Raw genomic sequence first — 7,432 nt, 5'->3', positions numbered from 1 at the left:
AGTAAGATCAAGCGGTGGGGCATTTTTTTTTAATTAGTAACTGACCGGAGAGGGTTCAGCCCACGTAGTAGGTGGTGCTATCCCTAGGCAGCCTGTCCTAGTTTCTCTAAGAAAGCAGGCAGAGCATGCCCAGGGGAACAAGCAGTAAGCAGCACCCATCCAGGGCCTCTGCAACCACTCCTGCCTCCAGGGTCCTTCCCTGACTTCCTTCAATGGACTACAGCGTGGAAGTATAAACCAAACAAAACCTTTGACCCGGTCAAGGTGGTTCAGCACAGCAGCGGTCACTAGGATAATCAGTTTCCCAAATTCTGGGACTTCGGGTTTGGGTCAACACATGCAGTCCCCCAACCCCACCTGCTTTCTTTCTTTCTCTTTCTTTTTTCTTTGAAACAAAATCTTACTCTGTACCCTAGACTGACCTAAAATTTGCTATGAGGTCGAGCCTGGCCTTGATTTTGGGATATTCCTTCTGCCTTGACTTCTTCATGATCATAACCTCTTCACTACCGTGACCAAGTATCTTATTTATTTGAGACTGGGATTAACTATAACTCTCAAAGGCTGAGACAAAGATTAGAGGTATGGTATGTCACCACAACCAACTGCAAATGATTTTTTTTCATACACACACACACACACACACACACACACACACACACACTGTGTATATGTGGAGGGTCAGAGTTCAACTTGGGGCAACTGATTCTCTTTCACCATGTGGGTCCCCGAAATAGAACTCAGATGGTCAAGCTTGATAGCAAAAAATACCTTTAAGCATTGGCCATCAGCAAACTTTTGACAGGCTCTGATTGTCCTGGAACTCACTTTATCGACCAGGTTGGCTTCAAACTCACAGAGATCCACCTGCTCTGCCTTCCAAGTCCTGGATTTAAAGGCATGAGCCAAGCCGCCAAGCCGGGTGGTGGTCGCACTTGGGAGGAAGACGTAGGTAGATCTCTATGAGTTTGAGGCCAGCTTGGGCTACTGAGTGAGTACCAGAACGGGCTCCAAAGCTACACAGAAAACCCATCTTGAAGGGAGAAAAAAAAAGGTGTGCACCAACACTGTCTAGGCATCAGCAAACTCTTTAACACAGCCCATGAGATCTTTTTCTTTCAGAGGAGAGAGTATTAGCAAAACTACTACTAAAAGCGGGGAAATCCACTAGAAGTTACTTTACTGTCAGTGTCCATTGAGATGTGACAATCTTTTCTATTACACTGGCGCTCTAAAGACCTTGGACTAGACATTTCTATCAGTCACAGGGCCTCAAACACTTGAAATCTCTGAGCCCTACACAGGCTAACAAAGCAAAGGTCACAAGCAGAGAACTGGCAGGAGGGGTGAGCATGCACACATGGACGCACACACGCGCACGCACACGCGCGCGCACGCGCACACACACACACATACACACACACACACACACGTCTGCTTTCCCTTCAGTCCATCTGCTCAGTGCCCCAGAGAGCTCTGGCTGTGAAGATGCTGGGCTAAGAGCCCCACCAGCCTGCTAATCATAGGCAAACCGTACTGAAAGCTGAGCAGGACACGAAAGAGAACAAATGTGCCCCGACCGAGTGGCCTTTGATCACTGTTGTTTTTTCCATCGTACAAAGCGAGGAAGTCAAGGTCTACACGTTTCCTAAACAGAAGACGTCCAATCTGAAATTGGCAGGAAGAGATGGGCATTAAATTATGTGTAGAATTCAAAATCAATTGTTCATTATAAAGCTACCCAATTAATAGAAAGAGACTTCAAAGTTCACTGGGGATAACCCAACTACGTAATTTTAAAAGGCCATAAAGCAGCTGGAGGGAAATATGACAAAATGCTCATTACCTCCAATTAGCGGGATTATGGGTGATTCTTCAGATTGGTCCTCTACTTTTCAACATCCTACAGTAAGTATGAAACTCTTTGATACATAAAGTTATTGTTTGGGCGCTCTTTTTGTTTTGTTTTGTTTTTGAGACGGGATCTCAAGACACAGCCCTGGTTGGCCTGGAATTATGTTGACCACCAAAGTCTTAGAGATCTGGCTCTCCTCAGTGCTAGGATTAAAGGCGAGAGCCACCCCTTCTCACTACACTGTTCAAAATGAGCTAAATTTCTGGAGAGGAACAAGCCTGCTGGATGTAGGTAGGCCAGAGCCCAGCTAGTCCTTCACAGGGTTGGGAGCTGGATGAGGAAATAGTTCAGCAGAGACATCCAGCTTGTGGCCAATGGGTCACAATGTGAATGTGACTCAACAAAATAATTTGCAAACTTAAGATATCTGATTTTTTTTCCTAAAGATTAATTCATATATACAATGTTTTGCCTGTATGTCTGCCTGCAGGCCAGACATCTCATTACAGACGGTTGTGAGTCACCATGTGGTTGCTGGGAATTGAACTCAGGAACTCTGGAAGAACAGCCAGTGCTCTTAACCGCTAAGCCATCTCTCCAGCTCCTGAATATATTTTTTGTAACTTGATTGTGCCTGTTTTCATCATGAACTTCATAAATTTTGTTAATATCATGTCACAATATCAAAAGGCTGGATATGCTTGGATGAAGTGAGCAGTTCCCTGGGGTGAAAACCTCTTATTGCTGGGTATTTTCGGAGTGATGGAACCGTTAGGTGTGTGTGCTCCTTTCTTTGGACCTCCCTGGGAGCTGAGCACCTGGAAGAAGGTGAGGTGGGACCTAAGCAAAACGTGAGCAAGGAGAAAGCTATGCAGGAATCTGACTAGGGAAACGGTCCTTAAGAAACAGGATGCGAGATGACGCAAAGCAGGGACACTTCATGTGGGAATCCTCTGCCCTTGCAGGACCATTGTCTGTTTCCTAGTTGGTCACCAGGTACCCAAAGGACATTTTCCAGTGCTGCCAAGGGGGCATCACAGCACCCATACTTTATCTGAAGACTGTCTGCCAAAAAAGGACAGATGAGACCCTGTCTGCCAGTCACACAGGACAAGAAGCAGGCCCAGAAGTGGGAAGAACTTGGGGGCTTTGTAAAACTTAAAAAGGTTCAATCCCAGCCAGCTGAATCCAGGTTCCGCCCCATTAAATCAGAAACTGTCACAAAGGCTGCCAGTAGGCTACAGTGCAGGTCAAGGGCTGACTGAGCTGTCCTTACCTCAGGTCAACCAGACACGAATCCTCCTCCTCACCTCAAGGTCTGTTTCCAGACGTCGAGCTATGTACGCACTCACTACCAGATGGGTTACCCTGACAGGAAGTAACTGGAACCCAGTTACCTGTGAATGTGGCTTGATAGTCCCTCACACACAAAAGGCAAAGCAGCGAGAATGTGCTCCAATCATTTTAAAGATGATATTACTAAAACAAACTCAAGGATTTGAAAGGCTTAATGATAACTAGAGAAGCTTCCTTCCACCCTATCACAGCTGCCACACTGTAAGAACTGGCTTCATGACAGCGCTCTGCTACAAATCAGAACCCGAGCAGCAAGCAGTGTTTGTGTAGCTGGCTTCACATTCCAAGGGTTTTACACACAATCCCCACACCAATCCCTGCTGTGTAAATGGAGAGGAAAGGGCCACCCTCTGGACCTCAGTTGGGAGGATGTCACAGACTAGGAGTTAAGAAGGGCTGGAGAGACTTCCGGGTTGACAGACTCACTCCAGCATTCCCGGGGGACTGAACGGAAGCCTGGTGGTCACAGTCCCTAATCCAATAGGCTCAGATGCCTCAACTTGTCAACCAGCCAGGAGTCCTCAGATGACCAAGGAGAGCGGTGAATCTGCCCATAAGAAAATGAGATCTGGCCAGGTATGGTGGTATACGCCTTTAGTCCCAGCAGTAGGGAAGCAGAGACAGGGGGATCTCTTTGAGTGCAAAGCCAGCCAGAGCTACACACAGTCAAGACCCTGACTCAAAAAAGACAACAGAATTTGCTGGCAAATCGGCTCAGCAGTTTGAGGTCAGAAGTCCCAAATTGAAGTTACAGGCAGCTGTGTGGTGCCACACCTGGGTCCTCTACGAGAGCCATTATCACTCTTGACTGCTGAGCCATCTCTTCAGCCCTGTTAGAACATTTAATACCCAAACAGTTGCTCACCTGCCTAACACTTAATCCTCTCTTCTGTGAAACTGAACACACCTACCTACCTCACCTCAGAACTGTACAAAGTATAACAAGTATAAAGGGCATGGCAGGGGTGCAGAGCAGAGCTGTTTTGAGTCAGAGGCCATACAAGAATACACAGCGAGACCCCGTCTCAGTAAACAAATGAGAGAGTGCCTGGCATACTGCACTCAATACAATGCCTTAAAAAGTGAAAGGCCAGTGAGATTGCTCTGGGGGTAAAGATGCTTAGCATCCAAATTGAGTTCAAGTCACAAGACCCTCATGATGAAGAGAGAGGACCAACTCCTCGAAAGTTATCCTGACCTCCACACATAAAACCGTCATGTTTTAAGACAATCTCATTACGTAGCCCAACTGTTCTCAACTCTTGATTCTCTTGCTTCCAGTTCTGCAGGACTGATTTAAAGAGCACGTACCACACTTTACAGCCTTTAGTGATAATGCTTTCTCTTTTCTTAAAAGAACTGCAAAGTTAAAACGAACGTCTTAAAGTTTCACAGAGTTTATTAATTTTCTCCCAAACGAAGGAAACAAGCTGGAACGAAATGAAATGCAATGTCTTCCCCGACTGGGAGCCGGTTCCCATGCCATCTGCCCCCGTGGGGTTTGTCCTGGGTTCACAGGTCGGCCGAGAGCCTCTGCGCTCTCAGAACCGGCACTCTTGGCAGCAGTGTCCTACCCATGGGATCTGCAGGACGTGTTTGCAATCTCTTCTATTTTTAGTCACATCTGCAAATGCAGTTTGAGAAACACCAGTCCTTAGAAAACCAGAGCAACTGCCCCTGCCCCTGCCCTGTCCTGAGGCTGTAGTCAGCACACCACATCTTCCAGGAGACAAGGAAGCCACACACTCCTGCTTGCGGCCCACATGCCTGAGGGTCACTGGAACCTGGATGGTCCCTGAGCTTTCTGGATCCACTTAAATCTTTCTGACAGGCTCTGTTTAGGGTCTCTTTAGCCTCAGGAGAACTCGCCCTGAGACCTGGCATCCAGAAGCTGGCTCATGGAGGGAAGGACAGCATGCTCCAGCATCCACTTTAGGGCTGGACAAAGGGGCCTCACTTTCCTAAGGGACAGAGGCAGAGTCTTCTTTGTGCTGCCCACTTTTTCAAGTGTCCTGCCTTGGGAGCACATGAGCTAATTAGTGTTCTGGGCACAGCCTGCCTGCTCCAGGCAAGCTTTGGTCCAGTGCTTTACTAGCTCCATGCTCAAACCAACAGCCCTTGCACACGGGTGCTCTGTGCAGCTGGCTTAGTGATCTCTGACAGACAAAATCAGATGGGCAAAGGAGAAAGAGCCATTGGCAAAAAAAAAAAAAAACCTAAGAGTATGGCTAGACTGGATATCTGGAGTAGGAGTCCGAGACCAGCTTGGCTACAGAGAGAGAGGGTCTCTGCTGGTGGACCGGGATGGCTGGTGGTCACTGACCGTCATCCCAGCACTGAGTAAGCGGAGGCAGGAGAGCCATGGGTTCTCATACAGCCTGGCCAACATAGAAAGACCCTGAAAAAGAGGATCTGGGGCACAGGCCTGTCCAGCTGGGCTACATGACAAGACTCTGTCTCAACTCTCTCCTCCAAATAAAACCAAGTGAGACGGCTGTCATCAAAGAACTGCTGGGTAACTTCAGTTCTAAGACAAGCCTGTAGAGACCACTTTTCAGACAGAATTCTAACTAACATGCCATGCACGAAGCACCACTCTAGAAAACACAGCGCCCTGCTTAACACACTAGAGACGGAGTGCTAAAACGCAGCACTCTTGGCTTGGCCTGTGTGCGCCTTGGCCCAGAACTCACAAGCTTTGGGCAGAGATGATGTTCAGAGATACTATATTGGAATCTCAAGAAGGGAAGGGAGGCACTTGTCAGCTCTGGAAAAGGACTGAAAACAAGGTGATACTCACAAAAATCAAAAATATTCGTTTCTGTCAATATACTCTGGGGGAAGGGGATTTATTATCTAGGATAGGAGAGATGTGCTTGCCAGCACACCTGATGACCTAAACCCACATGGTGGAGAGCCGTTCCTGTAACCAGTCCTCTGACCTCCCCATCTGCACCGTAGAGTTTCTGGGCATGAGCACACATAAATGTATATTAAAGTATTTTATCATCTAGAAGTGAGGGTACTCACGCCTCTCATCCCAGCATTTGGAAGGCTAAGGTGGATCAAGAGTTCAAGGTTATATTTGGCTGTATAGTGGGTTCGAGGCCAGCTGGGACTACCTGAAACCCAGTCTCAGCACACTTCCATAATCTCAGCACTCAGGAAGCAGTGATAGGAGAAATGGCACAAGATCCAGGCAGTTGGTTTATACAGCGAGTTCCAGGCCAGCCAAGGGCTAGAAAAGATAGCATGAGTATGTCCCTCTAAACACAACAGAAAAGTTCAACTGCTCAAAAACCAACGCCCAGTTATGTCTGTCAGTAATTGGTATAGTTTGATTAGAGTGGCATCCATGGCAGGGTCTCACCACCCCCCCAGAAAACAATAACAAAAAAAAAACCCTTAAATAAATCATTATTCCTTGAACAAATTATTGCTGGTTGGCCACCAACCTTCATGTAACCTACCTGACATATTTGAAGCGTTGGTACCACTACAGTTCAGGAAAGCCTGCTGTTGCCTTCCTGTCACTCAGGGATTTTTTTCAGGCAATTCTAAAAATCAGCAGACAGAACACTCAAACAAGATCTTAAACTTTCACCCAATCAAACTTCTGTCAGGGCTGAGTCCAAGTAACATTTTGCCAGCACCTTTCCTTTTGTGCTAACTGCTCTTTCATCTTATGTGTGTGGACAGTAAGCTTTCCTGTTAACTAACTTCAAGAGATGGCGTATCTGACATGGGCATGGTGCATTGTGAGCATATATAACCCAGCCCTAGGAAGGCAGAGAGATACTGGGCATGGTGACCCACACCTTCAGTCCAGGCATGGAAGTAGGGGGAGGGGTTGACACCGATCAGACCAGTGAATGCCTGAAGAAGAGGCTAGCCTGGTCTACAAAGCAAGTTCCAGGACAGCCTGGGACACAGAGAAACCTTGTCTTGCAAAACAAAACAACTAAACAAAAAGGCAGGATTTGCAGTGAGACCGAGTCTCGGGAGATAACAAAAGCCAGGCAGTGGCGGGGCACACCACTACTTCCAGCACTTGGGGGGGCAGAGGCAGGTAGACCTCTGAGTTCAAGGCCAGCCTGGTCAAGAACAAGCAGAGCTGCGAGATACCCTTTCAAAAAGACCACCAAACAACAACAAAAATGGTAGGCCTGGTGGAACACACCTTTAATCCTAACATTTGGGAGGACTAGGCAGGTGGATCTC

General features: G+C 47.4%; 1 protein-coding gene across 1 annotated transcript in view; it reads right to left on the bottom strand.

Moving 5' to 3' along the window:
• Positions 1–7,144, bottom strand: part of Bend3 (BEN domain containing 3) — a 33,659-nt gene extending 26,515 nt beyond the window's left edge. The window contains exon 1 of the mRNA XM_005363585.2: positions 6,682–7,144. The gene's annotated coding sequence lies outside the window, so the exon portion shown is untranslated. The remainder of the gene's footprint in view (positions 1–6,681) is intronic.
• Between the last annotated feature and the right edge of the window lie 288 nt (positions 7,145–7,432).

The sequence above is a fragment of the Microtus ochrogaster genome, linkage group LG9 (genome assembly GCF_000317375.1).
Source record: "Microtus ochrogaster isolate Prairie Vole_2 linkage group LG9, MicOch1.0, whole genome shotgun sequence".
NCBI classification, from domain to species: domain Eukaryota; kingdom Metazoa; phylum Chordata; class Mammalia; order Rodentia; family Cricetidae; genus Microtus; species Microtus ochrogaster.
This window is presented reverse-complemented; position numbering and strand designations above follow the sequence as displayed.